The 11,738-nt window shown below is 34.7% G+C and overlaps 1 protein-coding gene across 1 annotated transcript in view; it reads left to right on the top strand.

The window, feature by feature from the left end:
- The first annotated feature begins 9,865 nt into the window (after positions 1-9,865).
- LOC117119140 (delta-latroinsectotoxin-Lt1a-like) overlaps positions 9,866-11,738 on the top strand; it is a 4,832-nt gene continuing 2,959 nt past the window's right edge. The window contains exon 1 of the mRNA XM_033263958.1: positions 9,866-10,271. The gene's annotated coding sequence lies outside the window, so the exon portion shown is untranslated. The remainder of the gene's footprint in view (positions 10,272-11,738) is intronic.

Raw genomic sequence — 11,738 nt, 5'->3', positions numbered from 1 at the left:
TCTCTCTCTTGGCTCTGGGAACTGGGAAGTATCAGAGCCGTAGATAGAGAGAGTTTGGCCAACTCTGTTTTACGGGATTCGATATACGCGCGTGTGATTGTGTGGATCGCAATCACATGACTTGCACGGGCCATGTTGTCACCAAAACAAAACATTAAAGCTATACGCGCGCATGCGCCTGGGCTCTTTGGTAACGACATGGCGTCCATGCGCCAAGTTGGCTAAACTCTCTCTATCTACGGCTCTGGGAAGTATCAGAGCCGTAGATAGAGAGAGTTTGGCCAACTCTGTTCCAAGGGATTCGATATAAGCGCGTGTGATTGGGTGGATCGCAATCACATGACTTACACCGGCCATGTTGTCCCCAAAACAAAACATTAAAGCTATACGCGCGCATGCGCCTGGGCTGTTTGGTAACGGCATGGCGTCCATGCGCCAAGTTGGCCAAACTCATGCCAAGCTCTCTCTATCTACGGCTTTGGGAAGTATTATTGAGGAGATCACTCGAAAAAGCTCCGCGCACGCAATTCTATGCAAATGGCCAAGCAAAGCTGCCACAGCGCGTGAAAAACGCTTACGCGATGCTTTTGAAGTCTCGTGTTCCCGTCTTAGTATGCCAAGAAATAGAAGGCGGAATGCAGAGCATCTTTTTTTCTTTTTTTTTTTCTCTCAATGCGCACTGCTTACAGTCAATTACTATGGATGCGCAGTTGTTTCCACATTAAGGGTATACATATATCTTTTGAAAAATACCAAGAATATTAATATTTTATACGAAAAAGAGTTTAGATTTCAATAAAACATTTACATGAGCTTTAAAAGTATGGTATATTTCAACTTGAATTTCCATAAATTGGATAATACTCGATAATACTAATTTTAACAAATATTAATTAAGGAATGATTGATAATTACAATAAACTAAGTGATTTTAGTGTGAACGAGTGTGATTTTCAGTTTACGCTGCCTAAGCTTTATAGTAAAACCAGTCAATCTTTAGACAAAATTATAATGAACACAGAAGTAAATTGCAACAGAAATATTTTGCGGAATCTGTTCCTGAAATATACATATAACATACTAAAAGTCCGAAAAAATTCAATCAGGGAACATTTTTTAAACTATAATTTTAAAGATAGTTAATGAATTCAACGGTTTATCGCAAAACTGCTGTGTTGAAGAAGCGTGAAGAAGCCCCCTATTTCGTGGTAATACTTGCTTTCCGTTTCAAGACAGTTGGACCTCTTGCCATCATTTTGTTCTACTCTTGTTGGCGGTATTTTCTGTTAAGGCATATACGCAGAAAAATAAAACCCGAACCTGTATTCTTTATGGTAATCTATACTGAACGCGACGTGACTACGCAAAAAAACCAAGTCTCATGTCAGCATAGAAGAATTTTCTTTTTCCCAAAAACTGTCGACAAAAAATATTCTGACCAATCCCTGACTACTGCTGAACATACAAGCCACGAAAGTTGTGCGCACTGTGTAAATAGATCGCACTGCACAACAGAAAATTTGCTGTCTCCTGCCACCTGTCTCGCGCTCTGTGTAATGTAAATAGGCCTTCAATGTTATGTTTTAATCCATTATGTATTCACAATTCGAAAGGTTAACACAAGAAATACTACAACTTGAGCTTGAAACACTACAGTGTAAACGGAATCGAAAACAGTTGACGCAACAAATAGATGCTCTTGAGAGTCACTTAACAGATTTGTCAGAACACAATACAGAAAAGGGTAAGGTTACTTTATAATTTGTTAGTATACAAATAATGAATGTTTATGAGCGCAATGGGAAGATTATTTTCATGAGTTGAAAGACTGAATGTTCCATTCGACGAAGCGGAACAGAGTTGAATAGAACAGTCAATCTTTCAACTCTTGAAAATATTATTCTTTCCATTGCCTGTATAAAAAACATTCATTATTTTGTTTTTATAACAAACCTTAATAGATCCCAGTCATTTGATTGGTTTATTTCGTACCACGTGACATTAGTTATTTTGCCCATTTTATCGCTCATCATTGAAATTTTGTTCCACCGTGCATTTTTATTCATCTGAATCGTCCATTGAACGTTGCCTGGATACTTCAATCTAACACAACCTTTTGATTGGTTAAAAAGACGCGGGACTGACTTTTTCCGGATGGTTAAATCCTTAAAATGATGTCACGCCACCTATAATATTTCTCAGCCCTACTTCCTGCTGAAATTGTCATTGCACATGTATCTGAGATTTTGCTCTGCAAACAGTTGTAAAGTATATTCATTGCGTGAATGATACCTCAAAAACAAGCTCAAACTTGTCAATTGATATTTTATGAAAAAATCTACCCTTTTCTAAATAGAACAGTGATCCAGCGTCTCTGTAACCAATCAAAATTTTGTATTCTATAGGTTGATTACCATGTCGTATCCTAGGCACCGTGCAATGGGGAAAAAACGGATGGAATAAAAATGCACGGTGAAACCTGTGACAACTATACACGTGTATACTACAGTAGATGTCTTAGGTAGAACTAAATTTATCATAATGAGTGGCAAATGGGTAAATAACCATTGTCACGTGATACAAAATCTACCAATCAAATGACATGGATCTACTAGGTGTGTTGTAAAGAATTATTATGCACCATGTAGGTGGATAATTCGAACTGGCAGCACAAATTATGCGAATATTCAATACATGTACATATTAATAAATTCATAAAACTATAAACTACAACGATGACAATGAATAAATTTAAAATCCAATTTGTTTACATTATTTGGGATATTATATGCAGTATATTTAAACCAAGAGTAGACTAAACATAACATTCAACGCGAACTCCGTCATGCGTCACGACAGCACGGGCGTAAGTAGGTAAACCTCATGAGCGACAGGCTTTAGGCGCGCTAAACGTCATCTGCGAACCAGTGGTGGCGCCAGAGGGGGGCTGGGGACATAAGAGACAGGTGTAAATAGATCGCACTGCACAACAGAAAATCATAGTCCCCCCGTCGGGGAGGAAGAGTAAATTTTGTCGGGGAATAAACAAATTAGAAAAAAATATTTACATGTAATGTTCGTTTAGCCACCACATTGCTTTCATTAAACTATTTGTGTTATTATTAATATTTTTATCATTAATAATAATAATAATAATAATAGTTCAATGAGACTAATTAAAAATAATTTGCTTTCTCTTATGACAAATGCTCGTTTTGATGGCTTCATGATGCTTGAAATACATCGTGACTGGTGAAGCAACCTCGACCATGACAGCGTGGTTGACAGATTTCATGCAAAATTTCCCAAATGTAGAATTTTACTTTCAAGAATGAGGATTTGAAAATAAATTAAGATGGTTACAATGCATACGCTTTGTTTCTTGTTTTAGTCAAAATGTTTTCGTTTTGGAAGCTGATTTCAACATTAGAAAACATAGCCAACATGAAGTCATATTATAGTAACTCGATGCCTATCAAAATAATAAAAATTCCCTATAATTTGTCAAATATCCGTGGCTTCAAGGGGGCCTCGCCCCTGGATCCCCACCGGGGGCCCTAGGCGTCCCCTGGCCAAGTGAGACTCGATTCACTCCACCAGCCCCTCACGTCGGGGCCTTAGCCCATCCGTCGGGCAAGTCCTGGCGCCATCACTGCTGCGAACACCACCAATGCTGATAGGTTCAAACGTTAACCTTAAGGATATCAGGCAAATTCGAGTTAGGCCTACAGCCTATAAACAATACACATTGTCATGTTTGTAGTTGAATCAATAATTTAAAGACCGTTGTCATAGTAATATCATAGGAAATGTAGTCAGCCAAGAATAGTCTAATGATTCTACAATTGTCATAATGTGGGGATCAACTAAGAAATAAGAAACATAATAATGTTGATAGCATGACCAAGGTCACGAGGAATTGACATTAAGAATAATTTGCATGTACAGTAACATTATTTGACGTTTATTGTTCAATAGACCACGTAGAATTTAAAATAACGATGGATTGGTCTAAAATTTTATATTCGGAAAATAGAGATTATTGAAAAATACAACTTGAAAAACGAATCTTTTTTTTTCAGACAAAAAGCTAAAAGTAAAAACTATAGGACTTGCCAGACTCTTCGAAGGAAGATATTTCAACACGAAGTAAAGATTTTGATACTTATTATCTCTTTGCTTCTCTTTTTTAATATTATGTAGACTGGTTCACTGATTCAATTTTCACATACTGATCACTGACGTTTATCTTCCTGATATTACGAAGAGATTGAATGTTATGTGATCCACTATATAAAATTTTAAGCGAGGTAAAAATTTCTTAATCAGTCATTTTCAATGGTAATATTTAGGAAAAAGATACAATTCCCTACCATTGTTTTAAATCAATAAAGAATAATAAAAAAAAGAAATAAAACTAGACTAGGCCCTATGCTTATTATGTCTAAAACTAAACATTGGTGTAAGAGCTGATATTTGAAGTTTTCGAGTAAAAATATAATCATAAATATAATTAAATTAGTAAAATATCAAAAACAACTTGACGATAATTAGATTGGAACTTGGACTGCAATGGTGATGGGGAGTGTGAGTTCTAACCATTTGCACTTAGTAGTACCCGACCCTAATAGTTTCAGTCTATCTACCGGGTAAATTTTATAGGTTAAGGACGAAAATTCATAATCCATTTCGTTTCACAGTAATTTTGCGTTGAACAACTATAGTTGTAACTATTTTGAAACGCTTTAGAAAATGAGAATTGCGTTAACCTGAAATTAAGGCACATCTTTGGTATAATATCAGCTTTGCTTTGCTCAAATTTTTAAGAAGATCTCCAAGCAAGCTAGGTAACCAAAGTGGATGATGTGAGCATAACGTCATTTAAAAATGATCCGTTTCACGCGCTCCGTCACTTTACGCTCTCTGTAGAATCAGGGTGGCCGACTATGGTCGGCGCAGTGCCTTTAAAGCCGGCCGGGCACTCACTGGGCCGGACCGACGGTCCGTCGTCCGGCGCAATTCTATAGTACGCAACGCCACGACACGCGCGCAAACGGATTTTATGATGACAATTAGCAATTAATTACCAAACAAAGTCGCGTCGTCTAGTGCTCACAGTGAGCGGAGTTATATTCGTTGTACGACGGTCGGACGATGGTTGACGACGCAGAGAATGCCCAGTTTTAAGTTTAAATTCTAATTTTATCAACGTTGAAGAAACCTGCTGTTATTCTCTTTGAAGTAATTGAAGCATTTTCAATTGTCTCAGGGCTGAAACTCAATGTCAAAAAATCTTAAGGTATGTGGGTAGGATCCAGAAATTCTTGACAGAAAAACCTTGTGATGTTCAATGGCCAAGGTGTCCTATTAAGGCTTTGGGTGTTTACTTTTCCTATGATGAGGCAGCATCCGAAAAATGTAACTTTGAACCAAAAATTAGTAAACCTGAATCTATTTTAAATATCTGGAAACTAAGGCGCCTAACTTTGGCAGGAAAAATTATACCGGTCAAAACTTTTAGTATATCACAATTTATTTATTTTACATCGGTAATATTTATCCCAAATAGGCCCTATTATAATTCAACAAGTAAAACAAATTATATATGAATTTGTTTGGAATAATGGCAAAGGTATGGTAAAAAGAAACACGTTAATTAACAATATCGAAGATGGGGGTCTAAAAATGATCGAATAAGAAGCATAATTAAGGCACTTCAAATAAAATAAAAATACAAAGATAATGTTTGCCTCAGCTTGGAAAATTATTCTGGATAAATTTGCAATTCATTATGAAGGAAAACATTTGTTGAGTTTTAATAAGAATATATCGCAGATCAAGCTTTTAAATATTCCACATTATTATAAGGATAGTTTTCTTATTTTGATTTAGTTAAATCAGATAAAGTAATTTGCATTTATCAATGCCTGTGGCATAATATGCACATTCAAATTGATAAGAGATCTTTTTAAAAGTATTTTTGAAGAAGGTATGAAAAGAAGTTAGTAAGTGATTTATACAAAGAAGATGGGAATGTAATACCGTTCATGAGCTGGTTTAAGAGGGGTGTGCCAAAAAATATTTTTTATGTTGGAGAAGCATTATAGAATGCTTCGATTCGATAACAATTTATCGTGTATATGATAACAAAATATAACAAATCAAATATGATGAAGTCATAATCATGAAAAAACGATAAAATCGTTGCTACTACTACGATTTTAATGTTTTCCATGATTATGACGTCATCTGATTTGATTTGTCAAAATAGGCCCTAGTTGTTGTTGCATAACTGATAAATCATTATCGAATCGTTCTAGTGTAAAAACTTCTCTTATTTCTTTTATTTTCTATATGAACAATTGCTTTTTAGTTTTTATCGTTATCGTTGAAATATAAACAGGTCTTTAGGGTGGAACGAGAACTAGGCCCTACTCAAAAAATTTTGATAACGAGTCGTTATGTATTATACATACCACAAGAGTTATTTTTGTGAGACTCTCTACTTCAATGAGCATATTTATTTTATTTTATTTTATTCTGGTATAAAAACAATACAAAAAGTTGCCAAAGGCTAAAATTATTGCATTTACAACAATATAAAGGCCTTATTTACAAATAGGCTTAATGAAATTACACAAAAACATTAAAATACGCATTTACAAATCAAGAATGAATATTTACAAAATACATAAAAGATTACATTAAATATATAAAAATATAAATAAAAATAAATATTCTAATTCTGAAAAACCAACAATTTGACATAAGAGACAATCACATGGATTAAAACACCACTCAGATACTAGCAATCGTAGTTACAATGAGAGCCGCTCGCCCCTGGTGTCTCTTCAACCATTGTTATTTTGCTGTAATGCAATTACCTGTGCTATCGTAGCATGATTAATACATATAATCCCTCAACCATACCCACATTAATGTCAATAAATGTATTAGAACGACGTTCCGCAAACTATGGTCCGCGGCCCAAATTTGGGCCGCGAAACATTTTTGGAGGGCCCCGAAGCCGTCTGGAAATTGAAAAAAAAAAGAGACGTTTCATTATGGAGAAAATAGTTTTTAATAAAGCCGCTTCATTGTTACTTCGAATGCGCGCTTGCACTCGCTGCTGAAGTGCCAGATGATGCGTGCTATTTGAGTTATAAGCGGTTTTTGTGTCTATGCCCCCTCGGGAGCTAGACGTTATCGTCTTAACCGTTGTAAGATGAGTAAATCAGGTATGGAGGAATGATGGGATAAGTCATGAGCTAAAGATAAAAGTAAATAAGACCTGTAAGGTAAGGTAGTCTTTCAAAGTTTCGGAGTAACAGAGTGTGCGTAAAAGTTTTTGGAAGGAGAGAGCTATGACGTGTGTGGCTGAACGGTGTTTGGTGAATCATGGTAGAAAAAAAAAACAATCAAAAATTGTACGGTATTATTTTATTTAATAAAATAATATTTAATTTGTATACAATGAAATTTTATCACTGAGAGAACAGATAATGATATCAAAATATTGTATAGACATGGAGGGTTCATGATCAAAAGTTCTTGCAAGGATTTGGTATGTTGGTCCCTGGCGCGGCTGGCTGCTGGGCCGCGGCTTGGTGTCTGGAATCGTAAATAGGCCTTGAAGTAAAAAGTTTGCGGAACGCTGTATTAGAATGCATAGCAAGAAAAAGACTTACGTATCAACTTAATTCTATTATATTCGAAGCTTACATAGTATCCTAACGATTATGTTGTCAAAATTGAAAAAAAAAAAAAAAAAAAAAGAGTTAAAAGGAATGGAAATTGTATCGATTTCACTTCCCTCACCACTTTTATTATTTTCTTTAATTCGACTACATATTGATTACAAATTTGACATGTTATTGTTCATTCGCATTACAACATTTCAACATGTTTTATTATGTTTGATCCTGACTATAAGGGTTAATTTACATTCAACAATTATTCAAAAAAAGTAATATTAATGATCTCCTTTAAATATTGTATATACATGGAGGCTTCATGATCAAAAGTTTTTGCCAGGATTTGGTATGTTGGTCCCTGGCGCGGCTGGGCTGCTGGGCCGCGGCTTGGTGTCTGGAATCGTAAATAGGCCTTGAAGTAAAAAGTTTGCGGAACGCTGTATTAGAATGCATAGCAAGAAAAAGACTTACGTATCAACTTAATTCTATTATATTCGAAGCTTACATAGTATCCTAACGATTATGTTGTCAAAATTGAAAAAAAAAAAAAAAAAAAAAAAAGATTTAAAAAGAATGGAAATTGTATCGATTTCACTTCCCTCACCACTTTTATTATTTTCTTTAATTCGACTACATATTGATTACAAATTTGACATGTTATTGTTCATTCGCATTACAACATTTCAACATGTTTTATTATGTTTGATCCTGACTATAAGGGTTAATTTACATTCAACAATTATTCAAAAAAAGTAATATTAATGATCTCCTTTATAATAGTTATAACCATGCGGTGGCGCCAGCAATTTGCCAACAAGGGGTCATATTCGACGGAGGGTTCCCAGCCAAGGGGCCAACGAAGCCTCGGTCGGCGGCCCGGAATAAAAGCTCCCTTGCAGGGTTCACTGGGAGAGTATTTTATGGCTTAGTATGGTCCAAAAGGTGATTTGAAACCACAATATTAGGGATTGTCCGGCAGTCAACATAACGTTATTTGGATAGGCAAATTATCATTTTTTTTAAATTTTGTTCCGACGACCTAGTCATGCGTCGGACGACAGGGGGTACAGACCTGTCTGACCACCTCCGCTGGTTATAACTGCCGTTTTGAATGTTACCTCTCCTCAATTTATAGTATTTATGTCATTACATTGTCTTAGAAGAAGGTATATATTTTATATTTCATTGTTTATAATATTAGAGAATATAATAATAATAATAATTAGTTTATCAATATTTCTTTTGTTTACTAGAAGAGTTTGATTGCAATTCCCCTTCACACAAGTTACACAGCAAGTCACCCGGTCAGATAACATTACTTATCATGCGCCATGCTCCAAATGATTGGAAAAAATTCCGGAACATTCGCAACAAGTCAGACGCACTCAATCTTAAGAATGATCTTGAAGAGCATCAGTTGGCGATAGAGGGCCTGAGATCTCGAGTCACTGCTAAATTGAATCAGTTTACGGTGAAGGAAAATGATGCGCCCGTGTCGGATGACGTAGCATTAAGATTCTCCATGGAAAACATATTCGATGATTATTTTCCGCTTGGGCAATTCAGTAACAATACCACAGCTCTTCAACTGAATTCGCAGGGGATTTTGTCGACGGACGTTTAAAAACAAGGTTTAACGGTTGTTTTATAATTATTGATTCACAGGACGTTTTTTTTTCATTTCATTTTTTTTTTCATATTTCTGCGTTATATTATTCAGATACAGAGTTATAATGTTATCATATTACTATTAATACCAGAATGTAATGTCTACAATGTTTCTTTTAGCTTTGTAAACACGTTGTAATTGTAGTTATATATTACAAATAGGCTAAATGGTGATATTAATTTGATGATGATAAGTAGTGACGCCCACGGTATTGACAGAACATGCACTTGGTTTATATTATACTATTATAATACTTAAAGATCGAATTGATGATGAAGATGATGACGATATGCTGGTGGTGGTGATGATGATAATGATGATGATGAAGAGGTTTATGATGACGATGGAGAGAATTACTCATGATACAAACTATTATTAAAATGTAACAATTTATTTCTGCAATGTAATATACGCGCGATTTTATAGCATGACGTCATTATTAGCACAATCTCATCCACCATCTAGGCCTATGCGTCAACTCAGGAAAACAATATAAATTATTATTTCATAAGCTTGCACTGTTTCGAAGTGCTTCAAATATCAAGGTTAGTTGAGTCTAAGTACTGCTCGCAGTGACGGCGAAGTTATGACACAGCACTGGCAATTTGTTCGGTATATCCATTAAGATTGCACTCTAGGCTCTTGTATTCATCGAGAAGTGGGCATGGTCGACTAAGTAACGTACGCTGAAGCGTTTATCCATCGCTTAGCAACGGCAGACGAAAGGTTCGTGATCATCGAAATGATGCACTTCATTCATGTTAGAAGGCAAGCATTGAATCAATACTGTTCAGTGCTCTGTTTTCTCTGAAGATAACAATGTCTTCGTGGCGGCTTCTCTGTTGAATAACATACCGTAAATGGGCCTAACTTTGTGAATGGTTGGTGAGTTTACTAAAGATGATTAAGTAAGTTAAAATTAATTCTATTTTCTCATCAATATTTAGATATATTGAAGGTTGTCTTGCGGAACACAAATTATTAAAATATAATAAAATAGATAGTAGGAGCTATCGAAATATCCGTTCTATTTTATTATATTTTAATAAAATTGTGTTCCGCAAGTCAACCTTCAATGATTGTGCGTCGTATTTTTATTGTTTTTACGTGTATTTCATCGTCATCGTTTTCACCAAGAGACACAAACTTCAATTTCGACTAAAACAATTAACGTTTTGAGGAAAACGCGTTCGACGTGGACTACTTCATAAATCCGTAAACTTCACTATCAAGATATTGAAATTTTAAACATTTTTTACATAATGTTTAAAGATAAAGCATTAGAAATTCAAATGTTCAAACTATTTTTCTTTTCTTTACTTTAATTAACCTGTTAATTAGCATGAAATGTTTGTGTCTGTTCGTGAAAACGAAGAAATTTACTGGCCTCTGATTGGTCAAAATATGCATGGAGGGCGCTAAACTCGCAGCGGTAACTTAAACTGACCGCATTAAAATTTTTTCTGGTCTGTATATATATATATATATATATATATATATATATGAAGAAGGCGTAAAACTCAAAACACACACTCACGGCCTCAATAAGGACTTGGGATTCATCAGTGAATTTTCCTTCTGCCTCTAAATATTCTTCTCTTAGTTTTCGGTCACTTTTAATTATAATTTTATTACTATCTATTCTGGTTTTATTATTATTATTATTATTATTATTATTATTATTATTCTGTTAGGCCTATTCATTATATATTATTGTTGGTATTTTCTCTCTAGCTTATACTATTGTAGAACTTATCTGTTTCATTTTTTCAAGATGCACTATATCTATATAAATTATATGCCTAATACAATACTATATATATCATTGTTTTGGCTTCCTGCTTCCATCATTATAGCTATGTTTTATTTGCCTTTCAATACTTTTATAGGCCCACATTTATTTAATTTACAATATTGCTTTGTATAATTTTATATATATATATATATATAATTTTTTTTTCATAGCCGCTTCCTGTTCTTGGTTTTAGTTGTGCCTTATGTTTAGCTTATCCATTAACCATGGATGAATTAATTCCTCCATGCATTAACTATAGTAATGCTTTCCCACAGTCCACCACTTGCTCATTCATTGTTCACCCTTATCACTGTTTATTTGTACATATATCATTAATCCTTTATAGACGTATGCCGACTTGCTTTGACTTAATTACCGTATTGTTTCTCAAATTGTATTTTGCCAAGATACTTTCTCAATATGTTCATTTTATGTCAAGCGTTGACAAAGACTACAGGAGTAGCCGAAATATTCGCCAAATAAATTTTAGTGTTTCTAAAGTCAACATCTTACGTATTTGATATCTTTATATATAAAATTAATGAAACGAGTAGGTGGCTGCATCGGCTTCAATAAAATA

Source organism: Anneissia japonica, unplaced genomic scaffold, assembly GCF_011630105.1.
Source record: "Anneissia japonica isolate Jap-2015-1 unplaced genomic scaffold, ASM1163010v1 scaffold1792_len1028045_cov167, whole genome shotgun sequence".
NCBI classification, from domain to species: Eukaryota; Metazoa; Echinodermata; class Crinoidea; order Comatulida; family Comatulidae; genus Anneissia; species Anneissia japonica.
Note: the sequence above shows the minus strand (reverse complement) of the source record. Positions and strands in the feature narration are given on the sequence as shown.